The sequence below is a fragment of the Trachypithecus francoisi genome, unplaced genomic scaffold, assembly GCF_009764315.1.
Source record: "Trachypithecus francoisi isolate TF-2019V2 unplaced genomic scaffold, Tfra_2.0 Lachesis_group13, whole genome shotgun sequence".
Taxonomy (NCBI): domain Eukaryota; kingdom Metazoa; phylum Chordata; class Mammalia; order Primates; family Cercopithecidae; genus Trachypithecus; species Trachypithecus francoisi.
Window position 1 is genome coordinate 84,389,095 of NW_022681458.1, and position 18,403 is coordinate 84,407,497.

At 39.2% G+C, this 18,403-nt stretch overlaps 1 protein-coding gene and 1 pseudogene across 1 annotated transcript in view; one reads left to right on the top strand and one right to left on the bottom strand.

Annotated features, from left to right (window-relative positions):
* The window catches only part of CCDC148 (coiled-coil domain containing 148), a 291,005-nt gene that overhangs the window by 20,935 nt on the left and 251,667 nt on the right, over positions 1–18,403 (top strand). The gene's annotated exons all lie outside the window — the stretch shown is intronic.
* Positions 3,308–10,294, bottom strand: LOC117094976 (annotated as a pseudogene).

Below are 18,403 nucleotides of genomic sequence, written 5' to 3' on the forward strand. Positions count from 1 at the left end.
TCTCTTGCTATTTCTTTTAAGATTCCTTTTTACCTCATCATCCTTTACCTTAGCATTATATCTTGGAATTTTTCAAGGCTTAGTTCTAAGTACTCCTGTCTGTCTGTCTGTCTGTCTGTCTATCTATCTATCTATCTATCTATCTATTCATTCTCTTTCTAGGAAATCTTACCTATCACACTAAAGATCATCAAGGACTTTCAAACTTCTGTTTCCAGCCTAGCCCTCTCTTACATGCTCTAAACCCTCCTGCCTGCTTTGACATCTCTAAGGCAACTCAAAGTCAAGTTAATGAAATTGCTATCTTCTCACCTTCCCTGACACCTGCCTCCAAATCTGGCCCTTTTCCAGTGTTTCATATTTCAGTGAATTATTCCTCCATCTCATCTAGTTGTGCTGTTAAGAAATGAGGAAGAAATCTTGGACAGTTTCCTTTTCCTTATTCCGCTGCAATCCCTGACCCTACCTCCTTGTATAGTCTCTCTATCAGCAAGTACTGTAGTTTTATCTCTTAAGTCTTTTGACCCTATTTACTTCTCATCATTGCCACTGAATTAGTTTAAGCTACATATCATGTTTCATCTGATCTACTGTAACAGTCTCCTAAGTGGCCTCTGTATATCTCCTCTAATCCTCCACTCAAATCTGCTCTCAATACCCCAGGCTGAAGTGACCTTCCAAAGATCAGATCTGAGCATGTCAGCCCCTTCCTTAAATCTCCTCCATAGAGTCTTATTGATTTTAGGATAAAGACTGTAATCCTAAATAAAGCCTAAAGGACTCTCTGTGTTTTGGCCACTGTCTACCTCTCCTGCTTCTTCTCTACCACAGTGATCTTGACTGTGCTCCCCAAACAACTGGCTTCTTTCAGTTTTTGGAAAATGCCCCACTTCCTTCTTTTTCTTTGAATAAAGTCCCACCCTGCCACCTAGGCTACAGTGCAGTGGTGTGATGATTGTTCATTGCAACCTCGACCTCTTGGGCTCAAGCTATCCTCCTACCTCAGCCTCCCAGGTAGCTAAGATTATAGGCATGTGCTACCACACCCAGCTAATTTTTGTATATTTTGAGAGACAGGGTCTTGCCATGTTGCCCAGACTGGTCTCAAACTCCTGAGCTCAAGCACTCCTCCCGCCTCAGTCTCCCAAACTGTTGGGATTATAGGTATGAGCCACTACTCCTGGTCCCCCGTTTCCTTCTTGCCATAGGATCTCAGCATATGCAGTTCTGTTTGAGATATTTTTTCCCACCTTTAAATCACACTCTCCTCCAGGTTAACTCCCATTTATAATATCTATAGATTCTAGCTTTGCCACCTCTTCAAGAAAACCCCTTTTTCCCTTTAAATACACACTCTGTTTATAATTGTATAAAACTGATTATGACACTGCCACTTTGTCCCCCAGTGAAAATAAGATCCATATCCTCAGCACTGGGCCCTACATAAATATTTTTGAATGGATAAGTGAATGAATTACTCAATGGTTTCCATTTACTTTTATAGAATCAGGAACATAATAAGTCATAAATGAAAATTTGTTGAACACTTTGTGAATTGTTGCCTAATGTGCATCATCATTTCATCTGTTCTGAATGTCTATTTATGGCCTTTAAAATGAGGTTTATATTTTATTGAAATTATAGTATAGACAATTTTAGATAAACTCTCACTGTGAGGTCAAATTATTATTTCTTTATTATTTTTATGTATTTCAAAAGCCTTTATTCATTTTTGGTCAGAGAAAAGGACAATCTCAAGGTCAACTTTTCACTTAATTATACATTTGAACTTACAGGATTCACTGCGCTAGATACTGTACCTACTGACAACACAAAATGAACTCCCTCCTAGTCCCTAAAGTTGCATGTTGAAAGAATAAGCAGAGTCCCTTGCAATAGCCAACACTGGTACTTATCCTAGGTATAAGGTGAAACAGAAAAACAGAAGCAAAAACGGCCAAGAGCATCATAACTTGATAGCCCGACAAGTACAAATATCACTGGAACAAATAAAGTTGTAGGCACTAAATTTTTTTAAAAGGCAAGTTCATAAGCATAAAAAACTTAAACTGGTTGCACAAGATTAACTACTCTACATGTGAACACGTGTGCCAATCCCAGTAGTTAAGCTGGAGACAAACATCCTTAAATCCAACTAACTATACTGAATGCAAAATTCAAAGTTTGTGTTTACGCAGGTCCTCTAAAACCTAGATATGAAATTATTTCTTTTCAATGCACCAGGAAAATCTACTGTAATGACACGAGTCAGGCACACTTGGATCAACATTAACATACCTAAGACTTACCTTTTCCACTATTCCTTCCAATGTCTGAATATACAAATGCTTACCTACTCGAATTTATTCACTAACTACATTAAAATGATATTTAGTATCATGACTTTTTCTAAACTCACATGGCATTTGCAGTTAACTGTAATACAGCTTCCTCAGAATGCCCAAATAGAAAATATTTGGTTTGGTGTTGTGATGGCTGTGACGTAACACTAACAGAATATAACTAAATTAGTAACTCTGCCACTACTTCAAATTTTAATTGAACTTTTGATCATACTTGAATGGATAATCTGTGAAATTCCTTGTGTTATTTCAATACTTTATAGCTCCTTCACAGTTTTACAGTGTTCTTTTCTATATTTATTTGGATTTTTACTAAGAGAATTAACATCATGGTGTTATGATTATAATTGCATATAAAGCTTTTTCTAGCAGACCACTGATTAGCTCTAAAGTCAAAGAAGTAATTAGCAATTCAAAAATGGCTTTCCAGAGACAAGAACAAAGCAAACGAAGCTACTAACAATCATTATGTTACAATCCAGAGGACAAATTGTCTACTAGAAAGCTTCCAGTGATCACAACACTGTGACTCTGTCTCAGGAAAGTGTCGTCAGATATCCAGAGGGGAAAGAACATCATCCGAAGATGTGGTGGAAGCTTCAGTTAACAGAGAGATAAAGCCTTAAGAGCATGGAATATAGCTACATATTGGGAAAGAGGGTGACACTGTGGCTGGCTATTTATAAAGGACCACAGTTTCTCCCTATGGATCACTTCTCCCTGCAAAACAAACTGTGCCTTAATTATTGCTTATTTAAAATTATATTTTTATGGAGCTATGCAGTACCTGACACAGAAAAATAATCATATAAGGAAGCATTTATTTGAGGTTTAATATAAAATCATACAAATAAAATGTGTGTAAACACAAATCCACATTGAGTCATAACATAAATAGCAAAGGACAAAGTAAAAACAAAGAACATGAATTGGCAGCTATATACATTTGCACACAATTGTGTCTTGTACACTAGAAAGTCTTCTACAAAATAATCATCTTAGATCAACAAAAGACCAATCTTCAATGTCATCCTGCAAGATAGGTTATTTTAGCATCTCCTCCTGTTTTCTCCAATGTCCTCCTTTAGTATGACTGATAACTGTTTTGGTGATTGCCACCCCCTGGAGATGCCTTGCGATAAGTGCTCTTTTGGCCACTATAGTCTGCATACACCTGTGCATAGTCATGGTTCCTATAGTTTATACCCAGCATGATCGTATCTGCCATAGCCACTACAGTTTTGATCACTCCATAGGCACTATTGTAATTCCCATATCCAAGATCATAGTAGTCACTTGATCATTGATTCCAGTTATGTCCTGACCTTGGTCATGACCCCCTAGGGCCCCCTCATTGACTGGTTGCAGCACCTGTTCTTCCTTTTTGTTTTGGTGTTGCAGCTTCCATACCTCTTTGGGTTGTGCACCTTTGATTTCACACTTCCCAGAACCAATTTGATAATAATCTGCTGTCTTACCATTTCTTTACTGGCTCTTCATCTGTATATGTGAGAAAACAAAATCTTCTTCTTCATTTGTTTTTGTATCCATGGGAATTTCAGTATTTTCAAACTTCGCAAAGCCTCCAATATATTCTTTAATTTGTTTTACAGAAGTATCTGGGCTCAATCCACCTGAAAAACCTTTTTGGCAGAATTTTTCCCTTTTTTTACATTATTTTACTTTAAGTGCTAGGGTACACGTGCACAACGTGCAGGTTTGTTACATATATATACGTGTGCCATGTTGGTGTGCCACACCCATTAACTCATCATTTACATTAGGTATATCTCCTAATGCTATCCCTCCCCCTACCCCCACCCTATGACAGGCCCCGGTGTGTGACGTTCCCCTCCCTGTGTCAAAGTGTTTTCATTGTTCGGTTCCCACCTATGAGTGAGAACATGTGGTGTTTGGTTTTCTGTCCTTGCAATAGTTTGCTGAGAATGATGGTTACCAGCTTCATCCATGTCCCTACAAAGGACATGAACTCATCCTTTTTTATGGCTGCATAGTATTCCATGGTGCATATGTGCCACATTTTCTTAATCCAGTCTGTCACTAATGGACATTTGGGTTGGTTCCAAGTCTTTGCTATTGTGAACAGTGCTGCAATAAACATACATGTGCTTGTGTCTTTATAGCAGCATGATTTATAATCCTTTGGGTATATACCCAGTAATGGGATGGCTGGGTCAAATGATATTTCTAGTTCTAGATCCTTGAGGAATCACCACACTGTCTTCCACAATGGTTGAACTAGTTTATAGTCCCACCAACAGTATAAAAGTGTCCCTATTTCTCCATATCCTCTCCAGCACCTGTTGTTTCCTGACTTTTTAATGATTGCCATTCTAACTGGTGTGAGATGGTATCTCATTGTGGTTTTGATTTCCATTTCTCTGATGGCCAGTGATGATGAGCATTTTTTCATGTGTCTGTTGGGTGCATAAATGTCTTCTTTTGAGAAGTGTCTGTTCATATCCTTTGCCCACTTTTTGATGGGGTTGTTTGATTTTTTTTCTTGTAAATTTGTTTAAGTTCTTTGTAGACTCTGGATATTAGCCCTTTGTCAGATGGGTACATTACAAAACTTTTCTCCCATTCTGTAGGTTGCCTGTTCACTCTGATGGTAGTTTCTTTGATGTGTACAAGCTGTTTAGTTTAATTAGATCCCATTTGTCAATTTTGGCTTTTGTTGCCATTGCTTTTGGTGTTTTAGACATGAAGTCCTTGCCCATGCCTATGTCCTGAATGGTATAGCCTAGGTTTTCTTCTAGGGTTTTTATGGTTTTCGGTCTAACATTTAAGTCTTTAATCCATCTTGAATTAATTTTTTTATACGGTGTAAGGAAGGGATCTAGTTTCGGCTTTCTACATATGGCTAGCCAGTTTTCCCAGTACCATTTATTAAATAGGGAATCCTTTCCCCATTTCTTGTTTTTGTCAGGTTTGTCAAAGATCAGATGGCTGTAGATGTGTGGTATTATTTCTGAGGGCTCTGTTCTGTTCCATTGATCTATATGTCTGTTTTGGTACCAGTACCATGCTGTTTTGGTTACTGTAGCCTTGTAGTATAGTTTGAAGTCAGGTAGCGTGATGCCTCCAGCTATGTTCTTTTGGTTTAGGATTGTCTTGGCAATGTGGGGTTTTTTTTGGTTCCATATGAACTTTAAAGGAGTTTTTTCCAATTCTGTGAAGAAAGTCATTGGTAGCTTGATGGGGATGGCATTGAATCTATCAATTACCTTGGGCAGTATGGCCATTTTCACTATACTGATTCTTCCTATTCATGAGCATGGAATGTTCTTCCACTTGTTTGTGTCCTCTTTTATTTTGTTGAGCAGTGGTTTGTAGTTTTCCTTGAAGAGGCCCTGCACATCCCTTGAAAGTTGGATTCCTAGGTATTTTTTCTATTTAAAGCAATTTTGAATGGGAGTTCACTCATGATTTGGCTCTCTGTTTGTCTCTTATTAGTGTATAGGAATGTCTGTGATTTTTTCCACATTGATTTTGTATCCTGAGACTTTGCTGAAGTTGCTTATCAGCTTAAGGAGATTTTGGGCTAAGACGATGGGGTTTTCTAAATATACAATCATGTCATCTGCAAACAGGGACAATTTGACTTCCTCTTTTCCTAATTGAATACCCTTTATTTCTTTCTCCTGCCTGACTGCCCTGGCCAGAACTTCCAACACTATGTTGAATAGGAGTGGTGAGAGAGGGCATCCCTGTCTTGTGGCAGTTTTCAAAGGGAATGTTCCCAGTTTTTGCCCATTCAGTATGATATTGGCTGTGGGTTTGTCATAAAGAGCTCTTATTATTTTGAGATACGTCCCATTAATACCTAACTTATTGAGAGTTTTTAGCATGAAGGGTTGTTGAATTTTATTGAAGGCCTTTTCTGCATCTATTGAGATAATCATATGGTTTTTGTCTTTGGTTCTGTTTATGTAATGGATTACGTTTATTGATTTGTGTATGTTAAACCAGTCTTGCATCCCAGGGATGAAGCCCACTTGATCATGGTGGATAAGCTTTGTGATGTGCTGCTGGATTTGGTTTGCCAGTATTTTATTGAGGATTTTTGCATCAATATTCATTAGGGATATTGGTCTAAATTTCTCTTTTTGTGTGTGTGTCTCTGCCAGGCTTTGGTATCAGGATGATGCTGGCCTCATAAAATAAATTAGGGAGGATTCCCTCTTTTTCTATTGAGTGGAATAGTTTCAGAAGGAATGGTACCAGCTCCTCCTTGTACCTCTGGTAGAATTTGACTGTGAATCCGTCTGGTCATGGACTTTTTTTTGGTTGGTAGGCTATTAATTATTGCCTCAATTTCAGAGCCTTTTATTGGCCTATTCAGGCATTCAACTTCTTCCTGGTTTAGACTTGGGAGGGTGTATGTGTCCAGGAATTTATGCATTTCTTCTAGATTTTCTAGTTTATTTGCATAGAGGTGTTTATAGTATTCTCTGATGGTAGTTTATATTTCTGTGGATCAGTGGTGATAACCCCTTTATCATTTTTATTGTGTCTATTTGATTCTCCTCTCTTTTCTTCTTGTCTTGCTAGTGGTCTATCAATTTTGTTGATCTTTTCAAAAAACCAGCTCCTGGATTCATTGATTTTTGAAAGGTTTTTTTTGTGTCTCTATCTCCTTCAGTTCTGCTCCGATCTTAATTATTTCTTGCCTTCTGCTAGCTTTTGAATGTGTTTGCTCTTGCTTCTCTAGTTCTTTTAATTGTGATGTTAGGGTGTCAATTTTAGATCTTTCCTACTTTATCTTGTGGGCATTTAGTGCTATAAATTTCCCTCTACACACTGCTTTAAATGTGTCCCAGAGATTCTGGTATGTTGTATCTTTGTTCTCATTGGTTTCAAAGAACATCTTTATTTCTGCCTTCATTTTGTTATTTAACCAGTAGTCATTCAGGAGCAGGTTGTTCAGTTTCCGTGTAGTTGGGTGGTTTTGAGTGAGTTTCTTAATCCTGAGTTCTAGTTTGATTGCACTGTGGTCTGAGAGACAGTTTGTTATAATTTCTGTTCTTTTACATTTGCTGAGGAGTGCTTTACTTCCAACTATGTGGTCAATTTTAGAATAAGTGTGATGTGGTGCTAAGAAGAATGTATATTCTGTTGATTTGGGGTGGAGAGTTCTGTAGATGTCTATTAGGTCTGCTTGGTGTGAAGCTGAGTTCAATTCCTGGATATCCTTGTTAACTTTCTGTCTCATTGATCTGTCTAATGTTGACAGTGGGGTGTTAAAGTCTCCCATTATTATTGTGTGGGAGTCTAGGTCTCTTTGTCGGTCTCTAAGGACTTGCTTTATGAATCTGGGTGCTCCTGTATTGGGTGCATATATATTTAGGATAGTTAGTTCTTCTTGTTGAATTGATCCCTTTACCATTATGTGATGGCCTTCTTTGTCTCTTTTGATCTTTGTTGGTTTAACGTCTGTTTTATCAGAGACTAGGATTGCAACCCCTGCTTTTTTTGTTTTCCATTTGTTTGGTAGATCTTCCTCCGTCCCTTTATTTTGAGCTTATGTGTGTTTCTGCATGTGAGATGGGTCTTCTGAATGTAGCACACTGATGGGTCTTGATTCTTTATCCAATTTGCCAGTCTGTGTCTTTAATTGGAGCATTTACCCTGTTTACATTTAAGGTTAATATTGTTGTGTGAATTTGATCCTGTCATTATGATGTTAGCTGGTCATTTTGCTCATTAGTTGATGCAGTTTCTTCTTAGCATTGATGGTCTTTACAATTTGCAGTGGGTGGTAACGGTTGTTCCTTTCCATGTTTAGTGCGTCCTTCAGGAGCTCTTGTAGGGCAGGCCTGGTGGTGACAAAATCTATCAGCATTTGCTTGTCTATAAAGGATTTTATTTCTCCTTCACTTATGAAGCTTAGTTTGGCTGGATATGAAATTCTGGGTTGAAAATACTTTACTTCAAGGATGTTGAATATTGGCCCCTACTGTCTTCTGGCTTGTAGAGTTTCTGCCGAGAGATCCACTCTTAGTCTGATGGGCTTCCCTTTGTGGGTAACCCGACCTTTTTCTGTCTGCCCTTAACATTTTTTCAACTTTGGTGAATCTGACAATTATGTGTCTTGGAGTTGCCTTTCTCGAGGAGTATGTTTGTGGCATGCTCTGTATTTCCTGAATTTGAATGTTGGCCTGCCTTGCTAGGTTGGGGAAGCTCTCCTGGAGAGTATCCTGAAAAGTGTTTTCCAACTTGGTTCCATTTTCCCTGTCACTTTCAGGTACACCAATCAGATGTAGATTTGGTCTTTTCACATAGTCCCATATTTCTTGGAGGCTTTGTTTGTTTCCTTTTACTCTTTTTTCTCTAAACTTCTTTTCTCGCTTCATTTCATTCATTTGATCTTCAATCACTGATACCCTTTCTTCCAGTTGATCAAATCAGCTACCAAAGCTTGTGCATTCATCGCATAGTTCTTGTGCCATGGTTTTCAGCTCCATCAGGTAATTTAAGGATTCTCTATACTGGTTATTCTAGCTATCCATCCATCTAATCTTTTTTCAAGGTTTTTAGCTTCTTTGCAATGGGTTCAAACATCCTCCTTTAGCTCAGAGAAGTTTGATCATCTGAAGCCTTCTTCTCTCAACTTGTCAAAGTCATTCTCCATCCTGCTTTGTTCCGTTGCTGGCTAGGAGCTGCGTTCCTTTGGAGGGGTGAGATGCTCTGACTTTTAGAATTTTCATCTTTTCTGCTCTGGTTTCTCCCCATTTTTGTGGTTTTATCTACCTTTGGTCTTTGTTGATGGTGACGTACAGATGGGATTTTGGTGTGGATGTCCTTTCTGTTTGTTAGTTTTCCTTCTAACAGTCAATACCCTCAGCTGCAGGTCTGTTGGAGTTTGCTGGAGGTCCACTCCAGACCCTGTTTGCCTGGGTATCACCAGCGGAGGCTGTAGAACAGTGCATATTGCAGAACAGCAAATGTTGCTGCCTGATCCTTTCTGGAAGCTTCATCTCAGAGGGCCACCCGGCCATGTGAGGTGTCAGTCGGTCCCTCTCGGGGCTTGTCAGACAGTGGGTGCAGGACAGTGGGTGCAGCCCACTGAGCTAGAGCCGAAGCAGGGCGAGGCATCACCTCACCGGGGAAGCACAAGGGGTTAGGGAATTCCCTTTCCTAGCCAAGGGAAGCTGTGATAGACAGCACCTGGAAAATCGGGTCACTCCCCCCAAATACTGCACTTTTCCGATGGTCTTAGCAAACGGCACACCAGGAGATTATATGCTGCACCCGGCTTGGAGGGTCCCATGCCCACGGAGCCTCACTTATTGCTAACACAGCAGTCTGAGATGGAACTGCAAGGCGGCAGCAAGGCTGTGGGAGGGGTGCCCACCATTGCTGAGGCTTGAATAGGTAAACAAAGCAGCTGGCCAGCTCCAACTGGGTGGAGCCCACCTCAGCTCAAGGATGCCTGCCTGCCTCTGTAGACTCCACCTCTGGGGGCAGAGCATAGCTGAACAAAAGGCAGCAGAAACTTCTGCAGACTTAAATGTCCCTGTCTGACAGCTTCAAAGAGAGTAGTGGTGGTTCCCCCAGCATGGAGATTCTTTCCCTTTTAAAGCTTTGATCGTCTTGGGGTCTATCAATTTGCCATCCAGTTTGTGTTCTTTCAGTTCCAAAGCATTATCAACACTAGCAGTGTCTCTGAAAAGCACAAATCCAAATCCCTTTATCTCCCAGTGATTGGATCTGTTTTAATTGTGCAGTCTACAACTTCCCCAAATTGAGGTAAGTATTCAGTCACATCTTTTTTGCTTTTATCCCAGCTCAAACCTCCAGTACACATTTTACTATCATTTTGCTGATTCTTGCTTGCATTGATCTTGGGTCCCTCTGTGAATTCTGTTGCTGTATTTGTTCGTGTCCTCCATAGTGGAGGAGTTGTCAGCAGAGAGGTGCTGGCATGCAGTCTGGGTTGCTGCGGTAGTGGTGGCAGAGCAACTATTTCTGTATTTAATATGGTTAAAAGATTCACCTCCTGGTTCCAGTTTTTCTTTCTAGGAGTGGGACAATTTTTCTTTCTAGTGGGGGGAAAGGCCTACTTTCAAAATATTTCAGCTTTCAACTGTATAGATTGTATATTTTCACAAAGGAGGGGATGGTTATCCAGTTTCTAATGAGGGAAATGGACTTGTAGAGGTAGTTCTGACATCTATCCCCTTTCACACACATACTCCTGATCACCATAGACTTAAGTGGTCAATGTATTTTTATTGTTTGGCTTAGCTACCTTTTATTTTTTAATTTTTTAATTTTTTAATTTTTCTTTTTTGAGACAGAGTCTTGCTCTGTCGCCCAGGCTGGAGTGCAGTGGCCGGATCTCAGCTCACTGCAACCTCCGCCTCCCGGGTTCTTGCCATTCTCCTGCCTCAGCCTCCCGAGTAGCTGGGACCACAGGCGCCCGCCACCTCGCCTGGCTAGTTTGCTACCTTTTATTATCTCATATGTTCCTAGCTGTATGTTTAGTGCTTTAGAGTATTACTAATCTCCAAAACAAGCATACAAACATTACTAATCCTATTTTACAAATTAAAAAATTGAGAGCCAGAGAAATTAAGCAAATTGTTCAAAGATATAGTTAGTAAGTGGCAAGGCCAGTATCTCTGAAGCACCAAAACTGATATATACCCTTCCTACTACTTCTTCATGAGCTAATTCCTGGTTTTATCATGGAAAATAGAGAGTTGACTTCACATTTGGCTGTTTCTTAGTTTTTGTGACATAAAATTCAATTCCAAAAAAAGGTTTTTTAAAACTTCTATGACTCATTCTTAATATAACCTTTCCATAGTAATTAAATTTTCATAGAGCTATTTGATGACTTTTTAAAATTAGGCATCATGATTTTTAATTCTTTGGAAGTCAATAGAATTATTTTGATGCTTGCTTGTTTCCAAATATTAAAAGCTGAGTAATTTAAGCCTGTGAGCTCAATTAGTTAGAACATGATCTTGGTATTGATCATCATACAATTCTATTGATGTCCCACAGAAAAAACCCAGTCCAAAGCTAAACATAACGCTACTCCTGGCACACATTTGGTTTATTATCTTCTGTAATTATGAAATACAGCATGGAAAGCCAACTGTATTTCTGCTTCTATATCACCCTAAAAAATGGAATGGGGGTGATTTTTATACTTTCACTCTTCTAAAAGTTGCAATTTTGTTTTCTTTTAGCATGCACATATTGATTCCCTCATTTGTTCATTAAAACACATTTATTGTATGCTTTCTATATGCCAGGCATTATTCTAAGAGATAATATATGATAAACAAGACAGAAAACATGTTTGCCCTGTGGAGCTTCTGTTCTAGTGGGGAAAGACAGACAAGCAACGACAACAACAACAACAAAATAGTGATAATTGTTTGTAAAATAATATAACAGAGTGTTCTGAAAAAAGCAGTTGGGGATTGGGGATATTATTTTGGGCAGGATTGTCACATATTGTCACATAAGATCTTCTGGTAGATGTGACTTTTGAACCACAAGACTTGAACTATGAGAAGGAACTAGCCATTTGGGAACTACTTCCCAAACAAATGCAACAGACTTGGAGGCAGAAATGAACTTGGGAGGTACCAGGAACAGAAAGAAGGTGTTACTAGCATAGTTTTTAAGGCTGGAAGAGGAGGCAGAGGCCAGACCTTGAGGATTTAAAATAAATTTAATTTTTTCCATCAGTTTCTTCTGAAATGACATTACTGATATTATTATATTGGCCTTAGAGTTAGTTTTGCCTTCTTGATACTGTTATGCCAGAGAGAAAATCATATATTATCATAAAATTTTAGAATGGAAAGTCTCCTTAGAAATTACCTAGTCCAACCCCTTCATTTTAGAGATATGGCAATTTGAGCCCAGAAAAGTTAAGTGACTTGTAGGAGGTTAATCAGCAAGGCTAGGTAAGCTAGGATTTGAGCTCAGGCTTTAGTATTATAGGGTACGATGTTCTTTCCATAAAACTAATTAAAAAAAAAAACACTCAAGGGATTTTTAAATTTATGGTGTTTTAATGGCTCTCTTGTTACCTATTTGATTTTTTTAAAAAAATAAATTACTATAATTTAACCAGTATTTAAATATAGTTGTTTTAGATTTGAACTATGCATATTGTAAAAAAATCATTTGCCAAAGTTTTATAAGAGCAGAATGATGCAAAAATTGGCTTAGTATCCATCTTTTAATTGCCTTTAATTGTACCACGTGCTGAGGTTCTTAACTTGGTGTCTTTTTACCTCAGGGGGATCCACAAATGGGCTTCAGGGTTCCATTAACCCTTTGAAAAAATGTGCAGTGTTTTACACACCTGTGATTATCATTTCAGGTCCTCTGAGGAATAGACAACAAGACAGAATTACATAAGCTTAATTTATAGGGGAGTGCATGTGGAAGGCAAAAGAGAGGGAGGAGGAATAGAAGGCAAGAGCCTTGAGACCACAAGGCAAGTCTGGCGTCTGTGAAAGGAGAGAGGGGAAGGAGGATTAGGTCGGAGACATCAGACTGCAGTATAGTTCTAAGAAAGTCTCATCCAAGCTAATGTGGAGTCCCCAAGCAAAATTTGCTTATTGGAAGCATCCTATATTGGGCAGAAAGGTACAGGTACCATTACCTCTTCCATGCTTAGTTATTCGCTCCAAGCAGCCCTAGGGCAAGTGCTGTGAGCAGTCATGAATCCAAGGGGTAGTAGCTGAAGCTGTCTATAAACTCAGCTCCTGGAAGGAGTTCTATGAAGGATATCTGAGTGGTACACTTCCAGGGCCACCACAGTATGCTTATTTGCACTCCTTTGAGGGAACTATCTGTGGCTGTTGTTACATTTACAAAGTGTTTGGGTTCCAAAGAAAGTTCAGAACAACTGACTATTCAGACACCTTGATATAGTTTGGATTTGTGTCCCTGCCCAAATCTCATGTTGAATTGTAATCCCCAGTGTTGGAGGAGGGAACTGGTAAAAAGTAACTGGGTCATGAGGGTGGGATTCTCTTTTGCTGTTCTTATGATATCGAGTGAGTTCTGATGATATCTGGTTGTTTAAAAGTGTATAGCACCTCTCCCTTTGCTCTCTTCCTCCTGCCCCAGCCATTTAGAATGTGTCTGCCTCCTCTTCTGCCATGATTGTAAGTTTCTTAAGGCCTACCTAGCCATGTTTCCTGTACAGCCTGCAGAACCATGAGCCAATTAAACCTCTTTTCTGTATAAATTACTCAGTATCAAGTAGTTCTTTATAGCAATGTGAGACTGGGTGAATACAGAAAATTGGTATTGAGAAGTGGGGCATTGCTATAAAGATACCTGAAAATGTGGAAGTGACTTTGAAACTGGGTAAAGACAGAGAGGTTGGAAGAGTGCAGAGAGCTCAGAAGAAGATAGAAAATGAGGAAAAGCTTGGAATTTCATAGAGACTTGTTAAATTGTTGTGACCAAAATGCTGATAGTAATATATGGACAATGAGGCTGATGTGGTCTCAGATGGAGATGAGGAACTTATTGGGAACTGGAGCAAAGGTCACTATTGTTAGGCTTTCACAAAGACAGACAGCATTGTGCCCCAGCTCTAAGGATCTGTGGAACTTTGAACTTGAGAGAGAGAATTTAGGGTATCTGGCAGAAGAAATGTCTAAGCAGCAAAGCATTCAAGATATGGCCTGGCTTCTTCTAACAGGATATACTCATATGTGTGAGCAGAGATGATCTGAAACTGGAACTTCAAGCTGGCTGCAGAAATTTGCCTAAGTAAAGAGGAGCCAAATGTTAATAGCCAAGAAAATAGGGAAAATGCCTTCAAGTCATTTCAGAGACCTCATGGCAGCCCCTCCCATCACAGCCCTGGAGGCCTAAAAGGGAAGAATGGTTTCCTGGGCTGGGCCCAAGGCCCTGCTGCCCTGTGTAGCCTTGGGACACTGCTCCCTGTGTCCCAGCCCCTTCAGCCCCAGCCATGGCTAAAAGGATCCCAGATATGTCTCAGGCCACTCCTCCAGGGGGTGTAAGCCACAAGCCTTGGAAGCTTCCATGTGGTGTTAAGCCTGCAGGTGTACAGAGGACAAGAGCTGAAGCTTGGGGGCCTATGCTTAGATTTCAGAGGATGTATGGAAAATCCTGGATGTGCAGGCAGAAGTCTGCTGAATGGGTGGAGCCCTCATGGAGAACCTCCTCTAGGACAGTGCAGAGGGGAAATGTGGAGATGGAGCCCCCACACAGAGTCCCCATTGGGGCACTGCATAGTGGAGCTGTGAGAATAGGGCCATCATCCTCCCGACATCAGTATGGCCTGAATGTGAGACATGGAGTCAAAGGAGGTTATTTTAGAGCTTTAAGATTTAGTGACTGCCCTGCTGGGCTTTGGACTTGTACAGGGCTTGTAGTTCCTTTCTTCTGGCAGATTTCTCTCTCTTGGAAAGGGAGTAATGCCTATACACCCATTGTATTTTGGGAGTAAATAATTTGTTTTAGATTTTACAGGCTCATAGGTGGAAGGGACTTGCCTTGTCTCAGATGAGACTTTGGAATGTGTGGACTTTTGAGTTAATGCTGAAATAAGACTTGGGGGACTGTTGAGAAGGGATGATTGTATTTTGCAATTTGAGAAGGACATGAGATTTGGGAGGGGCCAGGGGAGAATGTTATGGTTTGGATTTGTACCCCTGACCAAATCTCACCTTGAATTGTAATCCCTAATGTTAGAGGAGGGGTCGAGTGGGAGGTGATTGGATCAAGGGGGTGCACTTACCCCTTGCTGTTCTCATGATAGTGAGTGAGTTCTTATGAGATCTGATTGTTTAAAAGTGTATATAGCACCTCACCCTTCACTCTCTTCCTCCTGCTCCAGCCATGTAGAATGTGTCTGCTTCCCCTTTGTCTTCTGCCATGATTGTAAGTTTCCTGAGGCCTTCCTAGCCATGCCTCCTGTACAGCCTGCAAAACCATGAGCCAATTAAGCCTCTTTTTTTTTAAATGAATTACTAAGTCTCAGGCAGTTCTCTGTAGCAATGTGAGAATGGATAAATACACACTTAAATAGTTAAATTATGGCCCCAAACTATGGACTCAAATTTATCACCTTGAGTTTGGTAAGTAATACATACCAAATCATTGCTAATTGTGATACTGTTGCCATTATCTCTTTATGGGTGACAGAGACATTTATACTTTTTACATTCATATCTATCTCTGTGAAAGCAAGGAGTGTCAGACTACTGGCTCTAGGTTTATACCACAGGGTATGGATGTACCTATTTTTCCTTAGGAGAAATGCTAAAGTTTCAGATCATGGATGATGGAAACCAAATTTCTGGATTAATGTCATCATTCTGGCACTGATTGACTGCTTGACTATAGCAAATTACTTCATCCCTCTGTCTTACATTTCTCATTTCTAACATTGCACATAATCATGATAGTGTCTGCCTTCTGCAATTGTGGGAAGGATTCAATGAGATGATTTCCAGAAAGCTCCTCATATTGTGCCTAGCACACATTATTCTTATGGTGATAGGCTATTGGGCATTGGGCATTGCAGTTTGCCCCACTTGAGCAAATTCAGCACTCTAAAATGTGAACTTTGGGAGTGAATGAATGGATTAAGCTCTGATCCTATCTGATCCTACAAGCTGCAGAAGAATCCTATGAAGACTTGGCTCTTCTAACATATTTGAAAACTTTTTTAGTAAAACAGTAGTGTTTCTGGTTTGGTAAGATTTGAGGAGATACTTATTTTTTTCTTTGGGCTTATTTGTATTTTTAATTATAAAATTATGCATTATTTGTATAATTAAACATTTTAGATTTTATGCCTGTTTAACACATCTGTTTTTAAAGCAAGTTAGAGCTATAAAGATGATTTTACATAGAAGTGGATTATTTCATAATATATTACTATTACTGTTGTTGCATATATGTTTTAAAAGTTTTCAGATTTCCCCTAGAGAGCTTGACCTTTACTGATGTATCACTTTCTGTTTGGGTGACACTGCCTTTTCTCCTTTAACAACTTCCTTGATTTATCTCAGTCTGTTTTTTCTGTAATTCCTTTTAAATTTCCTATCTTCTTGGTATAGCTACTTTTCACTATTTCTGGTATAAATATTTTAGTAAGGCAGATATGATAAAAATTTGAAATATTAAATAAGCACTCACAAGTTATTTAGTCCAGTGGTAGCAAATTACAGCCCAAGGGACAAATCTGGCCAGCAGCCTATTTTTGTTATTAGAACCATGCTTTTAAAATTACACATTGGCTATACAACTCTCACGCTACACAACTGAATTGAATAGTTACAACAGAGACTGAATGACAAGCAAAGTAGAAAATATTTACTGTCTGTCCTTCTACAGAAAAAGTTTGCAAACACCTGATTTAGTTTCCTCAAAATAAAAAAAAAGACAAGAGAAAAAAATGTTCTAGAGCAAGATACTTCTTTGAGGGTAGGAACTGTGTCTTACTCATCACTTTATCCTTAGTAGCTAACCTACAGCCAGGCTTATTTGTATGAGATAATAATCAAATATTTGTGGAACTGAGTTGACTATGGCTTTATTTTACATTAATTTTAAAAATTAAATGGCTTAAATTAAAAAGAGATTTCCTCCCAGTATGTTTTTATTAAAATGGCACTGTAGAGTAAACTAGCTGGGATAGCCCACTGAAGTGACCATTATAAATAATCTCTCTGGGGTGATTTGTAATACATTGGACAAACATTCCTTTTGTGAAAAAAAAAAAAACTATTAGTTTAATGGGATAATATGTTTGAGAGAGGCTGCTTCACCACCTTCTGCTTCTTTTAACATTTTGCTTTTTATACTAAGACTCCTTTATAATTTCTTAATACTTTAGGGATGAAAACTCATCAAATTACTAAACTCAAATGCATTTTTTACAAATATTTTCTGTAAGTTTATTTTAGTACCTTGTTTGGAAAAATTGTTGAGGTAGTAAAACCTTTGTATGTGGCTACATGTGAATTACAAAATTAATTTTTAACACATATTGCTATAAAGGTCAAAATGTTTTAAACAATTATAATTTATTAATCATTTCTATTATGCAGAATTTCACAAAGTAACAAACCTAGCATTAAGTGGAAAATTGCTATGTTAAAATTGTTAAAATTGGGGCATAGATTTCTTGTTTTCTGTTTGTAATCCATTTGTTTTTGTTTGATGAACAACAACAACAATTATTAATAACTTTGGCAATTTTCCATAAAGTGCTTCCTATTGATAGAAATAATCTGAGATATTTCTTTCAAAAAATTCCTATGCCTCTCTCTTTTAAATTCTGATTCAGTATTTGTGGGCCGGGACTGGGGAATTTTCATCTTTAGAATACAAGCACTATGAGTTCTTCACATCATAAGAGGACTTTAGGAAATGTTGATTTAAAGAATACCTTCATGGGAGTGATGTCACCAAGATGACAGACTGGGAGTCCCATTCCTCATCTCCTTCAAAAACAATGACTTACTATCCACAGATGAAAATAGTTCTAGGAGAGTTTTAGAGTACAATTTAAAAGCTACAGCAACCCAAGGAGCACAACAGCTGGGGATAGGCACATAGAAAAGCACCGGAAACAATTTACCTGTGTTATCCCATCACTTAGGCCACCACAACTCAGTGCCAAAAAGTTTCCTTGGCTGAAACTTCCTGATGTAGTGGAAAAGGAAAGCAAGAGGACCCCAGTAATCATCACCATCACAGACCCTTCAGCTTTTCAGCCAAGGATCCCCACAGCCTTTGTCAGTAAAACCGCAGCTGACAGAGCTGCATACAGCCCACACCACTGCACCACCCCGAGCCAGAACTACCTCTATGACCCTTGGAGCTGGAGCCACTGCACTACTCCCAGCGCCAGCACTGATGCACACCTATGCCCCTGACCTGGTTCCACTGTGCACCCATGCACCCAGCACTGCTGCACATCCCACCCAGTTAGTACCCTTGCAGACACTCTCAGGTTAAGGCCTCTCCCCACCGAAGCCAGATCATAA